The sequence below is a fragment of the Rattus norvegicus genome, chromosome 14 (genome assembly GCF_036323735.1).
Source record: "Rattus norvegicus strain BN/NHsdMcwi chromosome 14, GRCr8, whole genome shotgun sequence".
NCBI lineage: Eukaryota > Metazoa > Chordata > Mammalia > Rodentia > Muridae > Rattus > Rattus norvegicus.
The window spans coordinates 56,725,713-56,753,710 of NC_086032.1; the positions used below are offsets into that span (position 1 = coordinate 56,725,713).

General features: G+C 36.9%; 1 protein-coding gene and 1 long non-coding RNA gene across 14 annotated transcripts in view; both read right to left on the reverse strand.

Annotated features, from left to right (window-relative positions):
- Pcdh7 (protocadherin 7) overlaps positions 1-27,998 on the reverse strand; it is a 430,160-nt gene that overhangs the window by 40,896 nt on the left and 361,266 nt on the right. The window lies entirely within an intron of this gene.
- The window catches only part of LOC134481751 (uncharacterized), a 55,342-nt gene that overhangs the window by 499 nt on the left and 26,845 nt on the right, over positions 1-27,998 (reverse strand). The window contains exon 1 of the long non-coding RNA XR_010057519.1: positions 1-27,998. This exon is cut by the window's right edge and continues 26,845 nt beyond it. This is a non-coding gene — a long non-coding RNA (uncharacterized LOC134481751).

The window sequence follows — 27,998 nt, forward strand, 5'->3', positions numbered from 1 at the left end:
AAGCAATTTTCTTGAAAATTGACTTGAAATGAATAATCAAGTCCCAATCTCTTGTGACCAGGAAGTATTATATTATCATTCTGATAAAATGTTAGTATCATGAAATACATATTTTGGCCCAAATGCTGATCTACTATTGGAGAGAAAGAGAGAGAGAGAGAGAGAGAGAGAGAGAGAGAGAGAGAGAGAGAGAGAGAGAAAGAGAGAGAGAGGCTGGCCATGAGCATGTGTAGAGAAGCGAAGGAGGGGAAGGGGGAGAGAGAGGACAAAGGAGGAAGGGGGCAAGAGCAGGAGAGCAAGATAGCAAGAGAGAACAAAAGGGAGCAAGATAGAGGCAGGGCTAGCTGCCCCCTTTATAGTGTCAGGCTTGCCTGGCTGTTGCCAGGTAACTGTGGGGCGGAGCCTACCTGGCTATTGCCAAATAACTACGGTTTGGGGTGGAGCCTAGAGACAATGCTAAGAACTATTAGCCTGGAAACTAACCAGGAAGTGTTTTTTTTTTCCATCTAGAGAAGCAGAAAATAAGCCTCCTTTCTATCTCCGTCCTAACAATTTTGTATCTACCTAAAGCTGTTATATTCTTAGGTAATATAACCCCAGTGCGCAGCAGACCATAAGCTCAAGAAACAGAAAACAAATTCACCACAACTTTTAAGGGGATTTTTGATCAGAAATTTAGGATATATCAGCAAATTCCTTTAACCATGAATATCATCTCCCCACATGGACACAGGAGGACGAGAATGGGACAAGACAGACTGGGCAATTTCAGATATGCAATGAACGACTTTCAAGCAGGAAATTAGTGATTGCAATAAGCATATTTTGTTTTTCTCCCTTCTATTTAGTTGTTATTTAAAGAAAACAACCACAGAGACTGGACTGATGGCCCATTGGTGCTTGCTGTATAGCTAGGGACTTGAACTTGGTTCACTTGCAGCCTATAAACTCTAGGCAGGGCATCGTTCACGGTGTGTGTGTGTGTGTGTGTGTGTGTGTGTGTGTGTGTGTGTGTGTGTGTATGTGTGTGTGTGTGTATGTGTGTGTGCGCGCGCGCATGTGCGTGTCTGTGTGTGGGGGGTGGGGGTGTGCAGGAGGAGGGGCAAAGAGGCAGAGACAGAACTTGGAACATCCAGAAAATCTTTCTGGAATGTGATGTCCTATGTTCAGAGAGACTGAATATGGGCAATGTCTCAAACAGTATGAGTGGAAAGAAATAACGGAAGACACTGAATGCTATCTTCTGACTTCCACATACACACATGTATACACCCTAAACATACACACACACACACACACACACACACACACACACACACACACGCATGTGCAGGAAATAAATTATAGCATTTAAATTAAATATGTAGGTTATTTTCTTGGCATAAATCCACAGAATGAACTTGATGCTTCTCTACTTGTATGCCTTAGGTCTTTGTGTTTAACATATTTACACATATAGTAGTACTTGCCAAAGATTCTGAACTAGTGAGGTTGACTTTTTCATGGAGGGGGTCTGTCTTTTCCCCAGATTGGAGCAAGAACTTCCAGAAAATAAAGATGTAAGAAAGGGACTGTATTCAGGGAGTTTCAATTTCTCCTGCTCAACAACTACGCATAGTTAAATATATTTGAGATGTTTATTCAAGTTTTTTGTACTTAGCTCCAAATAGACAATCTTGATTCTTCAGGATCAGCCATATACATTTTTTAACTATAATATATTTATTGTAGTCATTCATATGCACATGAGTTAAATATATGTTAGATTTAAGATATAATTTAATGTAATAAAATTCAATTATTACATATAAATGACTCATTAGCTGTATATTAACATACACACTATTAAAAATGAAATACTTGATGTATGATAAATGTTCAGTAAGAGTGTCTCCAAGTTATATTTTGAATTGTATATTTTCAACAAGCAAATTTATTATCCATACCATTTATAATTATAAAAATAATCACTTAAGCTAAAAGGTGCACTTTTCCATTTTATTACATTCGAAGGAACGTTTTGGAATACTTCAAAGAAACTGTCATGTGTTTATGAAGACTAACTTGTGTCTTTACATTAAGTAGCATTCCCACCCCATGAACACGTTTCCAAGCAGATTTTTTCAACTCAACTCTGTATATGAGTTTGATGTCCCACTGAGGTTGGTGTACTTCTTGTTTGAGCTGGCTTTAGTGGATCAGTAAGCTCATACTTCAGCTGTTCCAGCAACAGCTAACTAGGCAGCCACAAAAAACACAGTCACGGCAGCTCGTAATGTATCTCTGCCTATAGTTCAGATGCTTCTGCAACGATTTTATATGTAGACCACGTCCTCTTAGAAAGCTCAGTGTGAGGATTTTAAACAGAAAGCTTATTAGCCACACAGTCTTGCAAATTAAAATCATTATAAGTAGTTGCTTAAAATAGTGTGAGAACACAGAGTGCATGACAATGTATTATAATGCAAAAAAGCATAACATTTTCTTGAAAAACAACAATGCTGTGTTAGATGATAATATTGTGTCAAGAGGCACTATACACTCATTCACTCAAATATTGTACCATTTACCTATAAGAAAAGGCTGATTTTCCTTTCTAATGTAAGTTAAAATGGCCAAACGATGGCATACATAAGGGATAGCTGGATGCTTTTATAGTCACTTGTTTTAACTGTGTCTGTCACACAGTATAACTTAACACCATTAGAGATAATACACCTTCTCTAAAGCTCCCACAGATCATGTTGTCAAATGCTCACAGTAGCTTTTTGTTTGTTTTGAGACTGCATAGTGGTCCTTTCCTTTTTTTGTCCTCTAACTCAGCCTGTAGCTAAAGGGGACTGAGAATTTTTAATCTGGTTGCTAAGATTTGAGTCTTGCTCACACCCAAGGGCTAGGATCAGTGGTATGAACTGCCATGCACAGCTTATGCATTGATGGAAGATCAACCCAAAGGCTTTGTGCATGGTGTGCAAATAATCTACCAACTTGAGTCATCCTGTGCTCTGGTAGAACAAGAAGCAGAAGTTGATGATTTCACAGCAAAGCTCATATCATACTAGAACATGTAAATGTTGACAAGTGACAATGAAACATGCAAAGCAATATGCTGGAAAATATTCTAAATATACAGTTGAAATTATACAGTACAGTCAGAATATTGAGTCTAAGAAGACTAAGTAAACTGTTTTCTAAAAGGAAATAGCATAACGTATAACTAGCGATGGCAATACTTATAGAATCAAAATGACTACATAGAAATTTCCAGAGGTTGTATTGAAAAATAAATAAAATGTCTCTTCAACATTGTCTACATGTTTAATTACATAAATTATGTTATAATTATATATAAATATATATCAATAAATGTATATGTGTGTGTGTGTAAACTACATGAACACATCAGAAAAGAGGCGCATAAATTGTGTGGTATCTCCTAGAATGCACAATTATTACAATAAAAAGACACTGCTGAAGAAAAACAGGAGAAAAAAAGGAAAAAGATACTGGTTATATAGTATGTCATATATTTAAAAAGGAAAGCTGAATAAATATTTGGTCTTAAGGTACTACTGCAGACTGTAGCTTCCTCTTGAATATACTAATGCTAGTATCAAATTTTAAAAAATTATGTCCTGATCTTAACAATTGTTCAATAATTTTCAGGTATATAAAACTTTTATTGGAGCTTTATCAAAATGTAACAGTAATGCACATGAAATATGAATCAATTCAAATTTAATGATCTTAAATGTTAGGTCGCCTAAGTAGTCATTATTTTGACTGTATAAATTAAAAACTGTTACGAAAAATAAAGCCAGTGAAAACTAGATATTCAAATGACATATTCAGCTACCAACATCTAACTTGGTTCTGTATACTTGACAGTCGCCTTGTCAAGTATGGGCTTGCACCTTGCATAAGCCCATGGCTTTTGTTCATTAATGTTTTTCCTCCTTGTTTTATCTTCACAATCGGCCACACAGTAAAAGTGATCCTTCCAGACATGCTGCCTCCACCTCTTAAGTTCATCCTCCCATGATGGCTTAAAAAGTAAAGCATTGTCTTCCTCAATTTGGTTTTTAGCTCAGGCTGGGACCAGGTGATATTATGACTCTGGATTTAGGACTTTTTTGTTAGACAAGAATAAAACGAACACTAATATTGTTTCAAATGTGGCTACTTTTTCAGGCTACCAGACATACCACTCTTCATTTAAAATAACAGTATGAAGTATGATGCCTGTTGCTGGGATTCTCAACATCTGATTCCATTCCAAATAATTCTGTTAGTGCAGATATTAAAATGTTAGTAAGGCTTGAGAAGTGATCCACGTTAATAATATTGAAGTCACTGGGGTCAAAGCAATGTGAGGGTTCTCATGCATGAAGAGACATGTTTGTTAAGACTGCATATTCCTCCCACATACTTTCATTTGCAGCACAGTGCGTGATCTGTCCATATTTCCCTATGAGCGTATACTGATGCACCATGCACACACGGGATCCTCTCCTATATCGTTGAATAGTTCTCTATCTCTGCAGTGCTTTGCATTTTAAAAATGTGGGCTTAATGTGTTTCAAGAAAATTTCAGTTGAAAGGAAGATTTAAAGGTCAGCACTTACTCTTCTGAGATAAGCTGTTTTCTACTTAGAAATAAAAGCTCAATATTCAGGGATTCAGCATGTACATATTCTTAAAATTCTAAGTTATAACAAAGAATCCAGAACACCTTAACATATGAGGTTGAAGGCACTAGCATTAGACAGACAAGACAATTGTTGTTGCTTTTCAAAGCAGATGCCTATAAGGGGGAAAACTCCTTGTTTCATTGTCTAACACCCACACTCTCTTCTCCAAATCTCACTGCCAACATATATGACTATCTGAATTATACCCACAGGTATAATTTAAATGCATAGTGATGCATAGAATCAGTTCCCTAAGCAAACTCATTTTTTTAGGATAAAAATACTACTTTAAATGCAGCAGTTCAAAGCCCAGTACATAATTAAGTAACATATGATGGGTTTTCTGAGTGCTTAATGCATGTAAAATTTCCTTTGACAATTCAAATTTAAACTCACTTTAGTTCTTATAAATCTTGCAAGAGTATAATTGACTTAACATTTTCTCCCAAAACAGCTAATATATTACTTTCATTTCTATCTGGATTTTCATATAAATGAGAATAAGAGATAGAAAAAAATGCTACCTGGTAAGAATCAACAGAATCAGTTAAAAAAAAAACAGATGCAGTTTTTCTTTCCTCTGTAGTCTTTTGTATAACTTTCTGCTGGTTCTGAATATGATTCATTACAGCCAACATAGCAAATAGGGTAAAATTAATTTGAGAGTTGAAAATATTCAGATAGGAATCAGCAAAGAGAATGCTCCAGGCAAAAATTAGCAATTTTTCCTCTGGAGATTATGAAACCAATTTTCCACATGCCAAAGATATAAGAAAAATGCATGTCCAGAGTGATATAGATAAAGAAATATTTTTTCTAATTTTCTGTATAAGACATTCATATCACAGTTCTGTTTCCCTGACTCTTTACTTATGGCTTACTGAGAAAACTGGAGTCAACCGGAAAGACAATGAAGAAAGACCAGGAGACCTCTGCTATTGTTCTTCCACTACTCTGCAAGCTTGGATTAGCTCTCATTCCTCTGTTTATGACTCACAGAGAATCAGAGACTAAAACTACTCCACTCACAAGATGCCAGGAATTCTAAACTTTTGCAGGCTTCCAATGCTAAGTACACAAAAAGGGTGACTGTCTCATCTTGTATCTATAACCCCTTTATTGAGTCTCAGAAAGTATGAGCACTTGTACATGAAGTTATACATCAGCATATCTGTTTGGTTTGACTCAACATATCTTACTAGAATTCATGGTTTGCATAAATACGCAAGCTTTCATTTAGACTTTATTTAATACTGACATAAATCACTTCCTCCCTCCTCCCTTTGTCTAAACTCATATTCTGATTGGAGTTGTATATTGCACTTCCTCAAGAAAATCCATCTACCAGACTCAACTTTGTGATTCTTTCTCTACTACCCAGTTTGTGTATTCTCTCTAGATTAAACATATCAGGTTTTTATTTTCATTTAGGCCGAAACAATATTTTGCATGCATGTGTATGGACATACATGCGGGCATTGTAATGTTGTTCCTATAACATACACACCAAAGTGAGAGCCATACTTAGGCTAATTTCCTTCCTATTTTTTCATTTTCTAAACCCCGGCCTTCTTTCCTCTATTAACATGCCAATTCAAGAGCAATCATCTAATAAAATTATAAACACACAACATCTGATGCTCAATTGTTGCATTCTTTCTATAGCTCCATTGGCTAAACATTATACAATTACATTGACATTGCTGGGAAAAATAGAGAGAATCCACTAATTAGATACTTCTGCTTAGGCATTAAAACTTTTTGCAAAAACAAAGTAAACAAAGCATAACAAACATTATTATAAACACTGAAAATTTGTGCCACCTATAAATGTTCTTAATGATTTGGATGTGAACTCATGTAGACTCTAAACTGACCCCACCCCTCCCCCCGTCATCTCAAGAATAGACGTGACCATTTCTAACAATAATTCATTTTGTGGCTGTGCAGTTTGTCCTATCTCTTGCACTCTTGTAAACTGAGCTAATAGCTCTTACATTTTAGGGTGGTGGGAAAAATAAAAAGCAACATATATATATATATATGTACATATATATATATATCAATAGGTACTTGATATAAGATTATTCTGATTGCTATATAATGGTTTTAAATATTGACTGAAATTATACTAAATTACATTTCTCAAAAATATCTTATGATTATGGGTGACTTTTTTCCCAGTGGTAAACCATGGAAACACCCTTAGAGATGTTTGCACAGCTTTAATTGGTCATAAGAAACCTATTCTTATAGGCACAGAAATTGTAGGGGAGGGAGAGAGCACATACTCTGACATAAATCAACCCCCTGTTGATTTATCATTTAAAATTATGAGCAAGATGTTGGGGTTCAGTGTTACCGTAAAATAAATTCTTTTAGATAACCCATGATATGAACGTTCTTTCATAAAGTATCATTTCTATGTATAAATCCTCTTCCTTTAAAACATGCAAATATCTTTACCCAATAATAATGAAGTCTGACTGTCTCCTTCAGTATGTTGGCTCTCACTTAAATCATTTATTTCAAAAGTATTTTTGATTTTAAAATTGAGACATGAGTAGTTCCTTAATCCATTGAACATATAAAAAGCAAAACTATTCACAGGAAAATTTACAAAGATGAGCCTGCAATTAACCCTGCCAGTTGGTTTTTAAAATTATCCTTGTTTTAGTTACTTAATGGATAACAAATTAAAATAAAAGTTTTTAGGGAAATTGCTTATTAAGGAATGAAGCTTTAAGAAAAATATTTGCTTAATTCATATGGTAAAGGCATATATAGTATATATTTGCAAATGTGTAGGTATTTTCTATACACATAATGTTATAAGTATATCATTATATCATAGTGAGAAAAATGAGCAGCCAAGCATGCATTAATTTCTTGTTATTGCATAGTGATAATACTTTGGTAAATCCCCACCTCCAACTCCCTCCTCTTTCCCCACCACCCTCTCTCTCCCTTTCTATCCCTCTCTCTTTGTACAAACACACACACACACACACACACACACACACAATAGGCATATATATACATATATAATATACATATAAACATATGGGCCATATAAATAGAAAACCGACACATGTCAATAGAATGAAATCGCAGCAGTGACAAGAGGTAAATTAATATTCTTTCAGTGTGCATGAACTTTTACTGGAAATATGCTTATGGGCGTGGTTTATTTCTGTTTCTTAGGAAACAATAAACTCAGTAACGAATTTTATAATGCAAAGAAAAAGAAGTCCAGAATCTCCAAATTTGATTTGTTCTCTTTCACACACTGACAACTATCTAATCTTTAAATGTTTAAAACATTACGTTTCCTTACCAAGGAATAAAGAAACAATGACCTATATGGATTGTTGTCTTTATGCAGGTGAGGGATGGCCAGGATGGAGCAAAGCCCATGATTGGACAGTTAAAATAAGGCAGGGAAAGAGTTTTGGTAAGGGGAGAGACAGGAGAAAGAAAGGAGGACCCAGATCCATGTGGCCTTAAATGGTCGCAGGTAGTTATGAGTATTTCATAAGGGATAGATTTTTATAGGTGAATATATGTTATCTAGGTGGGCGGTTTATATCATTATCGATTGGTTGTGAGTTTATTTTGCAGACGTTTGTGGGTTTTGAATTTACTGATATGTTTCTGATTGCTAAACTACAAGCTTATTGAGTCTTGATTTTTTTATTGGATATTTTTTATTTACATTTCAAATGTCATCTATTCCCTTTCCCGGTTTTCCGTCCATAAACTCCTATCCCATCCCCCACACCCCTTTCTTCTATGAGGGTGTTACGGCTGCCTCCTCCCCGTTTTGACATTCTCCTACACTGGGAGTTTGAGCCTTGGCAGGACCAAGGGATTCTCCTCCCATTGGTGCACACCAAAGCCATCCTCTTCTCCATATGCAGCTGGAGCCATGGGTCTGTCCATGTGTACTCTTGGATGTTGGTTTAGTCTCTGAGAGCTCTGATTGGTTGGTATTATTGTTCTTATGGGTCTTGATTTTTAACAGGTTGCTGGGAGTTGATACTATAACCATTAGGAGGCAGATGCTTGGAATGTGAGCAGAGTACACAGTAAAAGAGCCATGAGATAGATGGCCTCTGTATAAACTGACATGGCAGTGACCCACCTTGCGAACTAGATGGATGGAAAGGTTGCTGCTGGGCTCAGACAGTAGCCAGTGGCAGCGTGGGATAGAGATTGGGAGCTTAGCAAGTGAGACACTTTGCTGACTGAAATGAAAATACCCCGCTAATGTCATATGGCTCGATGATGACAGCTAGCAAGAATTTGTGGATATTTCTAATATTTACCACAAGAGACCTATACTTTCACTAAGATAACTCTCAGTTAAACACTTAAGTTTAAATAAATTTAAGTGTGTTTTCCCTGTTATTTCTGATACAAGGGCAGAAGATAATTTTCATATATCAATATAGTCCTGAGCATCAAATTTGATTATCCCTAAACTATTATCTATGTTTTCCAACAATAAAATCATTTATTTTTAAACTCTAGGTACAGTTTTAATTAAATTATGTGAGATTATATGTTTTACAGCTTAATTATAGCCTACCAAAAGAAATTCTAAATTTGCTATGCTTTAACTGAGAGAATACTTTTACCAAGTATTTTAGGCAAGGTGAAAGGAAATTCTCCATTAGATGCTTTTTATATCTCTCAGGTGCTTCCTTCCCCATTTTTGTTTCCAAAGTCAGTGACCCAGCATGGTATTTTCAAGTAAGCTTGATCACATATTCAATTTGGGATAGATGACTTAAAGCTTGAGAATTAGACTTTCTTGTACATCTAAGCTAAAGAAACTCCACGGACCGGAGATAATTCCTTCTGATTTCCCAATCATTTTAACAGCAGAGAAATTTCATATATTTTAAATGAATCAGGATGTAGATTATTAGAAAAAATCCACTATGGCAGAGATCCTCAACCTGTGAGTCATGACACTTATGAGGAGTGAATGACCCTTTCTTTCACAAGGGTTGGCTAATACCACTGGAAAACCTATTTACCTTACAATTTATAACAATAGCAAAATTACAGTTATGAAGTAGCAACAAAAATAATTCTATGGTTGGGGATCATCACAACATGAGGAATTGTAATTAATGGGTTGCAGCATTAGGAAGGTAAAGAACAACTACTCTATAGGTTATTTTAATATTTATTAAGATTATTTATGGTCACAGAGATTTTTTCCATATACTAGCTTTTATGCTACCTATTTGCATAGGTAAAAATGTAGCGAGGCCATTTCAGTCCTGGAAATATAAAATGCTCAAGCATTTTTGACATTCCTGCTGAATCATATTGGAGAAATCAAGCAACGGTGTGATGATTTATATATAGTCAAGGATGAAATAATCATGTTATAAAGTCTATCAGAATAAAATGTATTGATATAGTAATTAGATATGCAAATCAGCTTAGAATTAACCAAAAGAATTTCTGAATTTTATGCTATGTGATCCTTCTGCATTTTGTATCAGTGTGTTTCGTTGTTTACAAAGGACATCATCTCCCTCTGGAGCACCTCAGTTGATTATTTCATTTCCAGAGCTTTATCCACTAGTGTGCAGCCATCTGCAGGGACCTGGTTCTTTTCCCTTTAGATGGTATAGTGTTTGAGCTTCATATAAATACTGCAAATCTTTTGTCACCCAGGTACATGCGTTGAAAACACAGCCTACAAGACAAGAGTAAACAGTGAGATGTTTACGGGGTGAGGACTCCATGGGGGTGCTGGCCTCATGACCTAATGAAAAAACACCTTCTATCCAATCTCTGGACAGACTCTCTTCATCTTCTCTCTCTGAAATCACAGAGCAAGACTTTGCTTCCATCAGTCAGTCTCAGATTTCCCAGTCTTTGGAATAGTGAACTAAGGTCTTTCTCTTCATTACTACAACAGGTTTCCAGTATTGTGTTATAGCAAATAGAGACTAAGGCAAGATCTATCCAAAATATTTTTAAAAACAATAACCAATGACTTGTATTATTTCATCATGGCAGAAATACCTACATAGAAAAGCCTTCCCACAAGTCATTTTGCAAGATAAAACTTGAACAGTTGTATTCTAAAAAGCAAACACCTTAAAAGAGCTGCAAAACAAAAAAACAAAAAAAACAAACAAACAAACAAACAAAAAAACCCCCAGCTCTGTGGCAGTGAATGGACTCTCAGTAGTAGGAGAAATATTATATAGCCCCCTAGTGGGTGTACCCATTGCACTCCTTTGATCCCTTTGGGTCTCTTACTGTTACTCATTCTCCTGTTTTATACTCAGGGTGAAAGTGAAGGTGGCACACAGGGACTCACTAAACCAAAGAAATATAATTTACCCTCCGTGTAAATTCCACCCTGTGACTAATTTCTATAAACACAATTTGTTAATAGCCTAAAATAAAAAAGAAAATAGCATCAGAGATATTTAAAGCCACAGTTGTGGCCATGAACAAATCTTGCACTATTGTACAGGTCTATAATTCAGTTTGCTCTATAATATTTTTACCTTCTCTATAGGTCAGGGTCTTTTGTCTCTGAAAATATAAATACATGTACTGTATTTATTTTGTTACCTTAATGTTACCCTTTTTTTAAATTACCAGTTTGGCCATCAGTATTTAAACCCAAGGATCTTGTGTTTTCGCATAACAGAGGAAATGTACGACAAATTGGTATTTGATACTAACTTCCGAATAATGCATCCCTGAAGCGAGTGGTTTTGGTCAAATGGATCACGAGGCTCAACTTAGATGCTTTTAAGGATTAAAAAGGAGATGTTCTTTGGCTGCAGGCAATGTTTTCCAGAAGCAGCCTTCAACTGAACCATCCGTTTTTTTGTTATGTGTTCATTATCAGTGGTATCTGGACGAAGGGCAGGATTTTTGCTAAAGCTCTCCCCAGTTCCATTTGCCTCTAACAGATGCTGTGAAACTGCTCCCAGTCCCCAGGCTGGATGTGTGTGCCTTGCTGATTTGCTTCTGTTTATCAGAAATGCTTCCTGTTATCTCAGTAGGACCTGTCTGTGATTCCCCGGGATAAACCAAAACAATTTTTACCAACAAAATACACATCTTAACTCAAAATCCATTGTGAAACTTTTTCCGTCTTTTTTACAGGCAACACATGTTATGTAGCCTTTCCTTGATTTGTTTTAACATGTCCTTATGTAATGTCTGGGTGAAAGACAGCCATCTCATTTTAATGCCAATCAGGATATGGTGACTATTTCTATTACAGAGATTATTGAAGATACCTATGGAAATCCCCACAACATGTCTGCACACTGCTTTGGTTTTGGTGACTCTCATGCTGAAATGTGGAACTATCACCCTTATTAATGTTAATTTCCAGATTTCTTTCCACATGCATTAATTCAAGTATTGCTTGGGACGCTAACAGATAAGAATCCTCACTGTTTTAGGATGTGGAAATTGAAGATATGTCCCCAAATACAGAGACGAAAATGAACTTGCAGTGCACGTCTTATAAAAACATGTCTACCCTGGATGGACTGCAAAGGTGGAAGACGGTCTATCACCTTCAGACAACAGTTACCAGCTGAACTCATAGGCTGACGTGAATGACCTAAGAAATATACACCAGTTTCTTTATTATCTTCAATTCGCTTAGTTCATCAATAACATGCTTTCTTACATATGATATTACTTGATTTGTTTTGGTTTATATTGTCTTTTAAAACTTTAGGGAGTGTAACTTTACTATGTTCACAGCAACACTGGGCTGGATATAGGAAGGAACAAGCATGACAGACCACAGGGTAAAAGTATTTGTAGTGGAGCCTCTTTAAAAATTTTTTGTTGAGTTTAAGTTAATATATTTATAGCATATAATACACGTAGAGATTTTACTCTAATTTGCAGTATATTTTCTATAACTTCCAAATAATCTTCTAGACACCGAATATAGTTGCTAAAGAAATTTAAAGTTCTTTTTCTACATCAAGATGGTCTTTGAGGGTATATTTTTAATGAGCACCGAGAACCAGAAAGAAGCCTATAAGTCATTTTCCATAGCAAGGTCTACTCTGTATCTTATTTAACAAGAATGATGCAAAAAAGTATGTTTTGTCTTTTGACTATCACGCAGGGCAAGAGAGAAACAAGCTGCGCTGTCATTGATTCTCCTAAAACGCTAATGAAATGCAAGTAATGGAAATGGGTCTTCCTGCTAGTTTCTATTTGTCACAAAGCACTTATTATAGAGGATTCAAAATAATTCCTTGTGGTTTATGACAAAGACCAACCTATTCTGTTTGAAAATCAGGTACAGAGATGTGGGAAGTAAAACTAGAACATCCAAGTCACTGGAAATCTGATTTCCTACAGCACATTATTCTTTGGTGGATAGATGCAGGAGCAAACAATAGAAAAATGGGCCAGCTTGCCTCAGAGAATAAACAGAGAGAGAGAGAGAGAGAGAGAGAGAGAGAGAGAGAGAGAGAAACACAAGCGCGCGCGCGCACACACACACACACACACACACACACACACACACACACACACACACACACACTTGAGCAATTGTTCAGTGGCACATACACTTGTAAGTATGGGCTACCTTTCCTGGCATAATTGCGTAGTAAGATTGTAGCAGTCTCTGGCAAAAAATGGACATACAGATTTCTCTTCCATATCTCTATTTAGTCACAGGGATAGAAAAATGAGTGTTAAATGAGAATCTATTTGAAAGTTCACCAGCACAAATGGGCAGGCACTTCAGAACTTTATGAGAAGGCCAATGGAACTGAGGTGTTAAGCGTCTACCGTGGTTTTACTCAGCCTTTTCGTAAAAGAAACAAACAAAAAACCCAAAACCCAAAAAAGTCTTTAAATAATTAGAGGCATTTAAGTTGCACGACAGTTGTCTGCATGGACTGGTATTTCTAGAAATGTACACATATCTGTATGCAAAAATGTGATTCTGAGGTAATGATATAATTTACCAGGGGAAAGACTTTTAATCTCATCATATTCACAGAGTATCACATAATCCTTAACGAGTTAAGAATCCTGGGAGATGTCAGCATTGATACTAGTGCAACAGATAATCTCAGAGAAAAGGAGCCAGTTTCCGTTGAAGAAGAGAGATATCATCAAGCTCAGGGGAGGCCCTGAACACTTGTCTACAGCATAAATTCCTTACTTTCCCCTTTTGCTGGCTCTAATCCTCCCAAGGTCATGTATATTTCACTTAACATTTCAGCGTAATAGCTAACAAAGTATAAAATGTTGGCCCTTGCTTTTATGTTTGTATGGAAGTGGATAATGTCATTGTTGACAAATACAGAAATAACATGTTTCCTAGTATCCATAGGAAATAGAGAGAGAACGCTGTTGAGCATTAGCAGTGTTCCAGGCCCTTTTGAGAATATGCAATGAGGAAGAATATGAGGAAAATGTGTGCACTCCTTTAGGGAAAGAATAGTTACTTCAGCAGGTGACAGATTGGTGAAAAAAATGCCAAAATTTAAATCATTGTACTTCATATAGAGCCTGATTGCAATTTCACAATTCAACAATTATAAATACTTCTAGTTTTCATTTATTTTAATCATCCATTTTGCCCCAGTGTTTGATTAGACTCATCTTGAATCTCACATGTGTTTCTGCATCCTGAAGTTCTTGAGTTGAATCAAAGCTTTATTTTATAAATAGGTAAGTAGATCAAGAATTCTACATTATATGTAATTATATAATATAGTTTAACGGGGTTTAGTTTATGATTTTAAAAGTACCTGAGAGAATAAATGGGAGCTAACAGTGATACAAAGGTTTCTTTGCAACAACTTTATTTTTATTCTACCCTTTTCATTTTATTAAGACTTAATTATGTAGACCACAAACCAGTAAATGAACATAAAAGTTTGATATATCATCATGAAATAGTATGGCAATCACCCAACATAAATAATAAGTTTTCCATATTTGCCAAGCTCGATTATCTTAGTCAAATAAGGAACAATTATAGTGTCTTGACAAATTGAAAACATATTTTAATTTTTACTGTTTAATGTGTCTGAAACAGTAAAATCCTCAACAAAATCCATAAGTTGGTGGATAAAAACCATACAGAGATTTTTAAATCTTCAGGAAAGGTATCAGTAAATATTCATATTGTTTGATATTTTTCCCCAGTATTTAATAGCATTTATATTTACTTGTAAGGTAACTTACAAGTTACTTGTAGGAAATGATTAGGTTCTTTTCATTTTAAAACAGTCTCAGAGAATAGAACATGCATTTGATCCTTGCATACATAAAAGACCACCTCTTCTTTTACCCCGCACGGTGTAAGTGTAATGACCTGAATAAACTATAAATGGAAAGTCAGTTCTCAGAGCCTGCTGACTTGGCAATCAGCCACTAAAATCAAAGGAGAGGAAGGGGTGATGACTTGTGGCGTGCATATGTACATGACATCTGAGTCAGGTGCTCCTTAATCACATCTTCAGTGGTAATTATGAGGTCAAATTGCATTTGACGAGCAGTTCTAAACTCTCTCTAAGTTATCTGGGGTCTTCAGGAGAAAATGGCTCACTTTACTCAACAGAAGTGAATGAATGCTAAACCGCGGAGCTCATTAACATAGCCTTTTCTCTGTCGTCCCTTATTCTAAGACTCAGTCGATGGTGCTCTGAATATAATGTTACAACTCCATTAGCTGAAATTACTATTCAAGGAGCATCATTAAGCAGAATTATGGGGGGAAAATGAAAATTGTTGCAGAGAGCATTTCTAAAATGGTTTTAAAGTTTCTCGAGTAAGAAATCGTATCTAAATGTGTCACTGTTCTAATATTAGCCTTAATCGTACTAAGCTGGGACTCAAACAATATAAAAAACACAGTTATGATTTGGCCATTTTGGACATAATACCTGTCAGAAGGAAGAAAAATTTATAATCCTGCTTAGTTTCACATGCAAGTAGTGCCAAGAAAAGTAAAACATAAAAATAATAAAAAAACCTTGGGATTTTATAATTTTGGTAAAGTAGCCAAAACTCTTTAAACTGTTAAAATAGCAAGGTGGCCTTTAAAAGGCATGCATGTTCTTACTGTTTTTATTACAAGTTCTTTTTCTGTTCCTAAAATACACTTATGCATTTTATCTATCAAAACATTTTTACATTTTATAATTTAAAAACATTTTCCACTTTGTATCTCCTTCTATAACTTTGCAAACTTTTGCCAACACATCATATCACTGGCATGTGGACATCTCCAACGTGAGAGAGAGGTGATGAATAACCAGGAATTTACTTATCTTAAATAAACAAGCAGTGTTTCTAAATGTTTTTTTTTGACTCGGGCAGAGTTACAAGATAACATGTCTGAAATACTTCAAAACTGTAGTGCAAAGGGACCATATTAGGAGATGAGGGCATGAACGATAAGTGTAGGGTATTTTAGGCTCTTAAATAGGCTATATTCTTTTAATACCTTCAAAACAAATGCTAGTGCAAAACTCCGAATTACCTTATTATTAAAAACATTTAAAGTACTGAAAGGTTTTATTATACTTACTAGGTAAGAGAAAAGAATTAGGATTAGTTATTTTTGAATACTTTCAGGAAGTTGAAAGGATGACAGGCATTAGCACAAAAATTATCAAAGAGAAGTGGCACTCTTTCATATCTTAACATCAAGTATTCATTTTTAAGGAGTCAGCAATAATGTTTCAAGTCAAATCATTCGGAAGATGTTCTTTCCATTGTTAATTTTGATAATTATCACTGATACCCTTGACATGTATTTTTTTTATCAGATGTAGTTTAATTTATAAAATCTATTAAACCGTGTCTTATGATTTCAAGAATTCAGGAAACTGGAAGAAGGCAAGCAAGAATACAATGAAAAGTGAATCTATGTCATGCATGAGACTTAAAGAAAAGATGGGGGACAGTTAAGAAGAAGGACCTTAACGTTTGGAATTGATTCATAAAACTGAGTTCATCCAAGCTACTGTGTGCTGTGCACACTGCTTAGATTTTGCTGGCAAATGTTACCCTGAACTGGCAAACTCCTTTGTGTCTTCCGAGACTGATCCATTTTATGGTTATGTTTCTGTGAATAACCCAGAAAAACACAGTGTCCTCAGCTAATGCACTGTCTAATGCATGTGAAAACTAACCCCCACAATAGGCATGCACAGACTCCAAAGCATATGTTGCAAAACATCCTAGCTCCTTCACTAGGTAATAAGGGTGATGAGAATACAGAATCCGGAGAAAGAAAGCTGGCTTCAAATCAATTTGCTATGTGACTCTTGTCACTGTAGGAACAGTGAGTTAATACATGTAAAATGCTAAGAAGCACCCCTTTGCCACAGAACCATCCATTCCTTCCATTAACCAATTAATGGTTATCTATTTTGTATTAATAATGACTAACTGCTTCCTACTGTCCAAGTTCAGGGACTGGATCACAACTTTCAAAGCAAAGATAAAATGTTTTCATACAATTAGTTTGAATGGCAGAAAAGGGGACAATTAAGATGAATTCTGAACTCAACATTTCCATCTCCTTTATAGTGGTTTCCAGCCTTCCTTTTTTTTTAATTTTTTTTAAAATTTTTTTATTTTTTTTAACTTGAGTATTTCTTATTTACATTTCGAGTGTTATTCCCTTTCCTGGTTTACGGGCCAACATCCCCCTAATCGCTCCCCCTCCCCTTCTTTATGGGTGTTCCCCTCCCCATCCTCCCCCCATTGCCGCCCTCCCCCCAACAATCACGTTCAGTCTTAGCAGGACCCAGGGCTTCCGCTTGCACTGATGATCTTACTAGGATATTCATTGCTACCTATGAGGTCAGAGTCCAGGGTCAGTCCATGTATAGTCTTTAGGTAGTGGCTTAGTCCCTGGAAGCTCTGGTTGCTTGACATTGTTGTACTTTTGGGGCTCGAGCCCCTTCAAGCTCTTCCAGTTCTTTCTCTGATTCCTTCAACAGGGGTCCTGTTCTCAGTTCAGTGGTTTGCTGCTGGCATTCGCCTATGTATTTGCTGTATTCTGGCTGTGTCTCTCAGGAGAGATCTACATCAGGCTCCTGTCTGCCTGCACTTCTTTGCTTCATCCATCTTGTCTAATTGGGTGGCTGTATATGTATGGGCCACATGTGGGGCAGGCTCTGAATGGGTGTTCCTTCTGTCTCTGTTTTAATCTTTGCCTCTCTATTCCCTCCCAAGGGTATTCTTGTTCCCCTTTTAAAGAAGTTTCCAGCTTTCCTAATGGGTACAGTTAGGAAAATCTGAGTCTCTTAATTAACATATACGCTCCCATTCTTATTACTCCCACTGTGTCACTTCCTACCTGCCAATCTCTGCCACTTTTCATTTGCATAGGCTATTTCCTTATCAATAACCATCCTTCTTTGGATATTAAACAACTGCCCGAAAAGTAAGTCAGTTTATCATATCGATGTACATACATGTGTTACAGTTGTTGTAAGAACAAACAATACAAATATGAAAGTATATAATTGCATTTGAGTTAAACCTTGGGGATAAGAACCCATCAATCATTCCCCCACAGTTTTGATTGTGTCTTCCCAGTGAATATCACACAAGACATCATTCTGCTATCTTTAAAAAGTACAATGTGTGGCAGGCAGTATTGTGCATTCTGAGGGTGAAAAATTCTGCAGATATCACAGCAGGTGGAAAGATTTTGATACCACTATGGCTCATAGTTGATACACTGATTTAGAATTACTTGAGCAGAGTGACTGCCTAACACACATTTATTTACTCCCACCATCGTGAACCGTGCCTGGTAATTAATCACACGGCACTGGCAGTGAGTGAGTCTGCTCCCCGCCATGCAGAGAACAGTTATTTGCCTCTCTCTCACTGGGTGTTTCTGCAACCCTGTTGTGATTTTGTTTCCAGAAAGACTTCTGTCCCTGCTGTTTGGGGAAATGTATCTATAATGTCTTGATCCAAGAATTTCATATTCAACAGATGGTATTCTTGGCTCTGTATTCAGTGTAGTTCCTCTGAGCAGAGCTGAGTGCTTAATATTGCTTGTTCCTGCCAATCATCTCTTAGTGTACAAGTAAATCTTGATCAAATATGTATTATTCTGTGGCTTTCAGTTGCACCCATTTGGTCTTCTGATCTTCTGAAATGTTACTGTAATGTCCTGTTTTAGGAGAGATACCCAACAGTATATATATTTATGTGCCTGAATAAATATAAGTGCATCTAAAGATGGCAAAGGAAATACAAGGCTTCCACAGATACCAATTTTTGTCTCTATACTGGTTACTCTGCATACATCACATAATATACATATCTTCCCAAACCCAAATAATGTTATCAGGAACAATGGTATCCATATAGTAAATCTCTCTCTCTTTCTCCCCCTACTGTGTGTGTGTGTGTGTGTGTGTGTGTGTGTGTGTGTGTGTGTGTGTGTGTGTGTGTGATACAAGGTGATGGGTATTCATTATGAAACACATAGACACATCCCAGCTACAAAAATAGACTTCTTTTTAAAATATTTTATTAGATATTATATTTATTTACATTTCAAATGTTACCCCTTTCCTGGTTTCCCTTCTAGAAACCCCTTAAACTATCCTTCCTACCCCTGGTCCTATGAGGGTGCTCCCCCACCATCCACTCACTCCTGTCTCCCTACCCTGGCATTTCCCTACACTGGGACATCACACCTTCTTAAGGATACGAGCAAGTAATACCTAAGAAGTCTTTAGAAATAATGTATGTCAGAATTAGACTTTCAACGAAATTTTAAGCTTTCCTTTTCAACTTAAAATAAATGAAAGCAACATTCCATGTTTGCATTTCACACAAGTCTGGCATTAAAAGAAAAATGGAGAAAGAAAATAGCACAGAGAATACAGTTTATATAAAGCAGAAATTCAATTGACCCAAGTTTTTCTGTCTCAAATAACAAGCCCCTACAAGGCTAAGCATGGAGTGTCTACATTTGCAAACAAAGGAAAGCTCAGAGTGAAGTTGATTAACAGATTCAAATGCTTCACTAGCTGGCAAAATCCTTTATTTTTTTCTTTTTCAACTTTGTTCGCTACTTCCTGGTATTCTTCTAAGATCATCTTCCTGTTAGGCGCGAAATATGTCGTCTGCCGGTTAGTCACGGTCATTTATAGACCAAAGCTTGGCTTTTCTGCATGCAGAGGAAAAGATAACAAAGAGAAATGTCCACATGCGCAGGGTGTCACAGTCCTTTTTTTTGTTTGATCCTCTCTTTTATAAATTGCTAAGTTAAGATTAACACTTGTTAATCAATTGTTCAGTCAGGCAAGCTGATGCAAACACCCCACTCTTGAGTTTTAAATTCTCAATGGGAAAGCTTAATAGCCATACTCTTAAATCATTTCACATTCAAGTCTATTAGTACAGTGGAATCGCATCACTGTACATATCAAAGAAGCTATCACATACTTTCCCATCTTGAAATATTTACCTGCAATCTGTTTTTATAGTCATTGTGGACACGATATGTAATCTGTAGTCTTTCTCCTTAGGGGTCAATATTTCAACTACATAGTCAGAAAGGTTAATAATATTTATTATAACCTTTGAAAGAAGATATCAAATCTATACACATGATTCCTGGACAATAAGCGTTTTTGAATATGATAAATGTAATATGTAGAAAAACACTGATTGAGAAGGTACGCCATTTAGGAAATTATTATGGAGTTCCATTGTAGGTTGATGTCATTATGCAGGTGAAGGCAGACAAGACAAAACATGGCCTGTCCTTGGACAAGAAGGAAGGGAGACAGGAGCAGAGGTTTATAAGGGAGGGAGAAGAGGAGAGAGGAGGCCAGAATGAGAAAAAGCTGAGAGAACATGGCGACGGATGTTAAGGTTCTTCTCTGTGTATAGTTACAGGTTGTTATGACTATTTTTAAGGAATGGGTGTGTACAGAATATTTGTTGTCCAGATGGGCAAATTATATCTTACCAATTGGATCAGAGGTTATTGTGTGGGGTGTTTTCATGTGGTGACTTAACTGAGTTCAAGAGAGCACGTGGTAATAACATTTCGTATTTATAGTTACTTAATTTTCATTTCAAAATTTTTAAGGAAAAACGATTGTGATGATTGAAATTTGATTACAGTTATTGCAACATTGAGAAAGCAGTACATTGCAGCAATAATTCTCTCTACCACTTAGTAAATTTAACATTGTAACACTGACACAACTGACTCCTCTGATGAAGTCAGAGGGTTGCACGCTATGCTTTTTTCCAGCCCACCACTGAGAATTAAGCATATTGTAGATAGGGTGAAGAGCTCTTAGAGACACTAAGTTCTCTTCCCTTAATCCTGCTAGAACATTTGCAGCATCAAGGGATATCTCCTTTGAATGTCAAGATTGAGAATGTAATCTTTTAAAATATGGCTGGCAAAAACAAAAGTGCAGTTAGGCTTTTCACTTTTTAAAAGGATAGCAAAAAAAAAAAAATCCCAAACCAACCAACCAACAAAGAAAACAAAACAAAAACTACCTGATGTTCTACCCAACTAGTGTGGTTAAAGGACATGAACCTACAAACAATATAATTCAAGTGGCATTTAATAAAGACTAAAAAGAGCATGACTTTCAAAAATGCTGAAATGTATAATAATTAATTGTTCATATCATCTTATGGAAAAGGATGGAATAAAGCAGTTTCTAATGTCAACCATACATCCTAATTAAACCTATTATTGAAAAGTGAGTAAAATCAAATTCTGATAGACTCATAATTATAAATATCTTCCTTTTCAAAAGCTCTTTTTTTAGCTGAAACTTTGTTCAGCCACCTTTGGGATAATGGTGGGGAAAAAGTTAATCTTTTAAACTTAGGATACAAAGATTTGAGTTTCACTACGCAGTATCATACCCACTTTGCTTCTGCTGATATTCTTCCAACACACTCTTGGATAGTAACCTATGCTGTTGTTCCTTTATCCCACCCCACTGCCTTTACTCTACTTTTTTTCATTTTTAAAATTTATTATTATCATCTTTCTTTAATCCCCCCTTTTTTCACACCGCACAGTCGTTATCCCTCTCCTGCTCCACACCCTGACAGCTCCTCATCCCATCCCTCCTACTCCCTGTTTCCAAGACGATGTCCCTCTATCCCACCAGACCTCCCCACTCCCTGGGGCCTCAAGTCACTGAGGCCCAACCAGGCAGTCCTCTGCTGTATATCAGGAACTGTGTCAGGAACTGCATATCAGCTGCTGTATGCTGCCTGGTTGGTGGCTCAGTGTCTGAAAGATCTTCGGGGTCCAGGTTAGTTGTGACTGCTGGTCTTCCTATGTGGTTGCCCTCTTCCTCCTCAGCTTCTTCCAGCCTTTCTCTAATTCAACCAGAGAACAGAAACTGGGGACTCCCAGCAGTTCTTTTAGACAGGCACAATTCTGGGGTCAGAGTTTTTGACTGTGGGATGGCAACCCCATCCCTCTACTTATTGCCCTGTTTTTCTACTAGTCCTACAAGTCCCCTCTCCCCACTGTTGGGCATTTCATCTAAAGTCCCTTACTCTGAGTGTCTGTCAACTCCCAGGTCTCTGGTACATTCTAGAATTCCCCTTCCCCACCTTCTAACTCCCAAGGTTGCCTGTTTCCAGTCTTTCTGTTGGTTCTCAGAGCTTCATGCCAGAGCCTTCCTCCACCCACAGACAGTAGCTTATTATGTTCCTTTCTCCTTCCCACCCAGGTCCCTCCCTCCTTCTGTGCTCCCTGATTGCTTTCTTTTCACTCTCAAGCGGAACTGAGGCATCCTCACTTGGGCCCTTTGACTTGTTAACCTTCTTGAGTTGTGTGGATTTTATCTTTCCTCAGGCTCTAAGATCAAGAATTGATAAATGAGACCTCATGAAACTGAAAAGCTTCTGTAATGCAAAGGACATAGTCAATAGGACAAACTGGCAACCTACAGATGGAAAAAAAATCTTCACTAACCCAACATCGGATAGTGGATTAATAAACAAAGTATATAAAGAACTCAAGAAGCTAATCTCCAAAAAAAATCAAAACAACCCAATTAAAAGATGGGTTATTGACTTAGAGAATTTACAACATAGGAATCTCCAACATCTGAGAAATACTAAAAGAAATGTTAAAAGTCATTACTTATCAGTGAAGTGCTAATGAAAACAATCCTGAGATTCCACCTTACGCCAATCAGAATGGCTAAGGCCAAAAACTCAGGTGACAGCAGATGTTGGCAAGAATATGAAGAAAGAGGAACACTCCTCCATTGCCAGTGGGATTGCAAACTGCTACAACCACTCTGGAAATTAATCTGGAGGTTCCTCAGAAAATTGGAAACAGATCTGCCTGAAGACCCAGCTATATCACTCCTGGGCACGTACCCAGAAGATGCCTCACCATGCTTCATGGGCATGTCTTCCACTATGTTCACAGAGGCCATGTGTGTGATAGCCAGAAGCTGGAAACAACCCAGATGTCCCACCATAAAAGAATGGATACAGAAAATGTGGTTTGTTTACACAATGAAATACTATTCACCTATTAAGAACAAGGACATCAATGGCAGACTGAAGTAAGCATCTTTCAGTTCCAAGACAGTGTACACCTGCTTCTCTGGAGGAGGTAGACTCCTGAGAATCAGAGGTCCCAGGTTTCTTCATAAGCAGCAGAGGCGTTTTGCTGGGTGACAGGAAGGGCACTAGGATGCCTGTGTCTTCAAGCCAGGCAGATGGACTGCAATTTCTTTTTTTTGTTTCTAGGGTCATTGGGTATTGTTTAATTTGGCCAGGGGTAGCTGAACTGGTTAGTTGAACAATTATAGGAACTTAATTATAGGAACTTATAGAAATCCAGGGCCAGTCCTGGGTTTCTGCCTGTACCCCCAAAAAGTCTTTGCTGTCACTCTGAGAGATAGCCCAATGGTGTCCATTGATTGGAGCAGTATTTTCAGCAAGAAGATAGTCTTTTCACAGAGGGTAAGACACAACATTTTTTTCTGGATATCTTTAAATCTGACTGAGTCTAATCCCCAAAGACGGTGACAGTGGCTTTCAGTTTATACAAAAATTCTTGTCCTAACCGGTTCTCTGGTTTTAAGGACCTTTTTAACTTAGGTCCAGCAACTAGGACCTACTTATATCTTTAATTTTTCTAATTTTTATAACATTTGTCCTAATATCTGGGTCCAACAGGCTAACAAAATAAATCTTTTAGCATCTGTCTCTAATCCTAAAAAGGACCTAGTGAAAAAATATAAAGTCTCCTTGGTCGGTGTTAGACAGGAGGGAAATTCCATTCTGCCCAGGCTGCTTTGTCCAGCAGTGATTCTCATCTCCCACCACCAGGCCCAGGGGCACTTTTTCTACTTTTCAGAGAATGTTTGGTTTTGAGTTTTCCAATTGTATTATTGATCATTGGTTGAAACGATGATGTAAATTATGAAAGAAAAAAAAAGAGCAAGGACATCATGAGATTTGCAGGCAAATGGATGAAACTAGAAAATATCATCCTGTGTGAGGTAACTCAGATCCAAAATGACATGCATAGTATGTATTCACTAATAAGTGGAAATTATCCAAAAATGTATAGAATACCCAGGATATAATCCATTCTACTTTTATATCCCATGTTGCCCTCCTAACTTTTCCCCCTTAAGACCTCTTTTTCCTTCTAAAAATGGTCCCCATGCTAATTGCATTCTGTATTTCCCCTCACTCACATACAGCTACAATCTGATATGAGAGAACAAATGAAGTATTTGCCTGACTCTGAGCTAACACTTTAATGTAATCACTTCCAGTTTCATCGTTTTCCAGTAGACTTCAGCACTTTTTAAATCAGCTTCCTTGATTTTAAAATATTAGTAAGTTTCTGAATTACAGTGAAAATATTAGATCATATTCATATAATTCAAAATAAAATCTTTTTAATTTGATGGGGGAACATAAGCACAACCTACAGTATTCTGTTTATGCATTGATGTGTCCTTCTCACCACAATATTTTTATGGTGATCAGACCCCAATTTTATAGTGTGCCACTTAGTTTTACTGAAAAGCTTTTGTGTGACTATATTTTGGTTTCCTGTCTGAGTTTTAGAACTGTCAAGACCCGTTTCTAATGTTTTATGTAACAAGTTATCTATTTTCTACCTTCTACAAATTAGTTTTAAACTTGAAGTAAGAAGACAAAGACAAAACCTTTTTTGTCTTTGTCTTTAACCAGGGTTGTTTTCTATTAAAGGGATTACTTACAAGGGTATTACATTGTTCTGACTCTCTTTTTTAAAATAAGTTAGGTAATGGAAAAAAATGAACCTTGATAATGTTCTTTAGATAACATCACATAATCTCAGCTATTTTGGCCAAAAACCACATAAAGAAACCTAAAATAATAATTATGTAATATTTAAAGAGACAGAAATGTGAAATACAAGTCATTCTGTGCCATTGGGATGCTTGGCCAACCTACAAGCAAAAGAAATTGAATAGCTATATTATAAAATAAAATAATATATAATTATCCATGTTCATTATGATTTTATTTGTGAGATGTAATGATTAACTGTAATAATCAGAATGTGCAAAATATATGGTTATTCATGTTTGGTGTAGAAACTAAGAAATAAAGTATTGACAATTTGGGGAGTAAATATATAGGATATTATATTCTGTGTACTTTCTTTGATCAGAACTCCTACATACTTAAAAGCTACTACTGAAAAAGTATCTTAGAAGAGGATTGGAAAGCACTTCTCTCTGGAAACTACAGCATGGATTATTTAGTACTGGACATTCCTTTTAAGGTTTTTCTTCTTTACTCAACAATACTGCAGATTCTGCATGAATACTGTTGTGGTGCCATTTCTGAAACACATGACAAGTTTAGTGTTCATTTCATATTGAAGCTTTCTCCACTTCAGTGAATGAATTTAGGTAGCTATAGGTGTTTTTTTAAAGACAAAAATAAGTACATTGTGAGCATTTTACTTTTACTAGGGAATAATCTTGTTTTAATTATCAATAACTATCCATTCGTGAAATGATGTCCTTTAATAAATCTCTTAACACATCAACTGATTGTATACCTCTTAATAACATTGTTAACTTACTGGTGGATTATTATAGGTCCTTTACATCACAAGTAAAAAAATCATATTTCCTTCGATAGCCAACAAATTCTGATGTTTATGAAATAAAATGTTATGACAACAGTGTTGTGGGGCTTGCATCTGCTCCTGCACAGGGCATGGCCACTGCTTGGGGAGGCACCATTCGGGGTGTTTGACTGCTTCCCCATGCCTTCGCTGTGTGAGTGCTGGGCTGTAGGGAAGCCCCAGGACACTACTCTGTGGTGGGAAAGTGCAGACTGAGGGGCAGGTCAGCCAGAGCTGGCTTGGGAGTCCCTGGGCCTGTGGAGAAGCTGTGGCCATGGACTTCCATGGCTCTTCGACACCGAGGCACCACTGGAAGTCATAAAAGAGATGGGCAGGGAGGATCGGGGGATGGGGGGAGCCAGCTGGTTCATCGGGAGAGTCTTTGGCTTGATGGGCAGTATCTTAAGCTTGGTGGCAGTCCTGCTGGGAGCACAGAGCAGCCTTCTATGGGAGACTAGATGATGGCTCTACAGGCAAAGGCCTTCTCCATAGTTCCCCATAGCAGATCCCAAAGAAAAGTGACAATCAATGGTTTTAAGACTTTTTTTTCCTTTTCTCATTCTTTAATTGCATTTATTTACATATTAAATGTTATCCCATTTCCTGGTTTCCCCTCTAGAAACACCAACCACCCCCTGCTTCTATGAGGGTGCTCCCTTACCTACTCACCGACTGCCTCCCACCTTCTCACTGTAAAATTCCCCTACACTAGGGCATCAAACCTTGATAGGACCAACGGCCTCTCCTCCAGTTGATGCCTGACAAAGCCATCCTCAAGACATTTATTGTCATGGTGGAAAGTAGATATATAAAACCACATCCCTCTTCTCAGGGTGGGCCTGAGATTAAATACCTTTTTCAGGGAGGAGTGCCTGGGAAGAAAAACTTATTGGCTCAGTCCTCCATGTCTTTAGGTACCTTGTTAGAACGGTGATCTTTGTCTTGAGCCTACATGTTGAGGGGCTTGGGGTAGTGCCCTTACATGACCAATGGCCACAAGTCTGTGGGGACTGTGAATAGTGGCAAAGGCCTGGTGCCCGGGAATAGGCAGAGCTCCTACCATCCCTTCAGGGTCTCTGGGGCTTCTGTCCTTAGCTCAACCAGGGACCAGGCCACTTTTCACAGTCCACTGCCCCACAGATGAATAGCTTTAACCAAGGAATTAGTGTCCTAGCTAGATAAAACTTTTTAAACAAAGTGAAGGCGGTCTACAGATGTGTGATGAGGAAATAGCAAACCAAGCAACATCATCATTCTTCAACTCATACACTACCAATACAAATAGGGTATATACCTGAGTACATTTTAATATTTTGGTCCAATTTTAAGATATTTGAGAAGTTATCTGAAAGATTTAGTAGTGGAAGAAAACTGGTTAATTGGTCTTACTATTTTAGGGAAGGCTTAGGTGATAAAGAACAGAGAGCATGTAAAGCAAGACTCCAGCTTGTATTTCCTTTGGTGTATTTACTTTTACTATTGGGTGTTACTTTCACAATATTCAATTTGCAATCAGTTTTTATGCCTTTAAAAATTAACATTTTCTTCCACTGTGTACCAAACTCACTTTTGCTTAAGTGCAATGTAATCGTAGGTTATAAAAAAAGTATGGATTTTTTTTGAAGAACAAATATATGTTTGAATTTATTAGAAATTCTGTTAAACAGGATTAAAGATCATTTTTATTATTTTAAAATATAATATGACATAATATGACAAAGGACTTAACCAACAGTCTTTTCCTGAAAAGATTCCCTCAGCATTCCCACCCCTCCCCCCAAAAAATGTATGAATCTAAGCTATGTTAAAGGATATGACAGGTGCCATCAGACTTTCTGTCAGAATTCTTGGGTTTATCACAGTACTTTTTCAGTTGAGAGCTGCAGAGGGTCTGTCTGTGGAAACCTAATACATGATAAGCTGTGACCATCTTGAACTCAAATGGTTTAGTAAAGTTTCTTTCTAAACTGTTGATTCTACAGAACTATGTTACTCATCCACAGTATATTAAAATTTCCAGTTCTATATGAATTCAATATTTCTGTACGTTACTCTGTGTTAGAATATCGGGGCTGAAAAATAGCGCTTAAGTGGTGCACTAATCACCAATTTCCTAA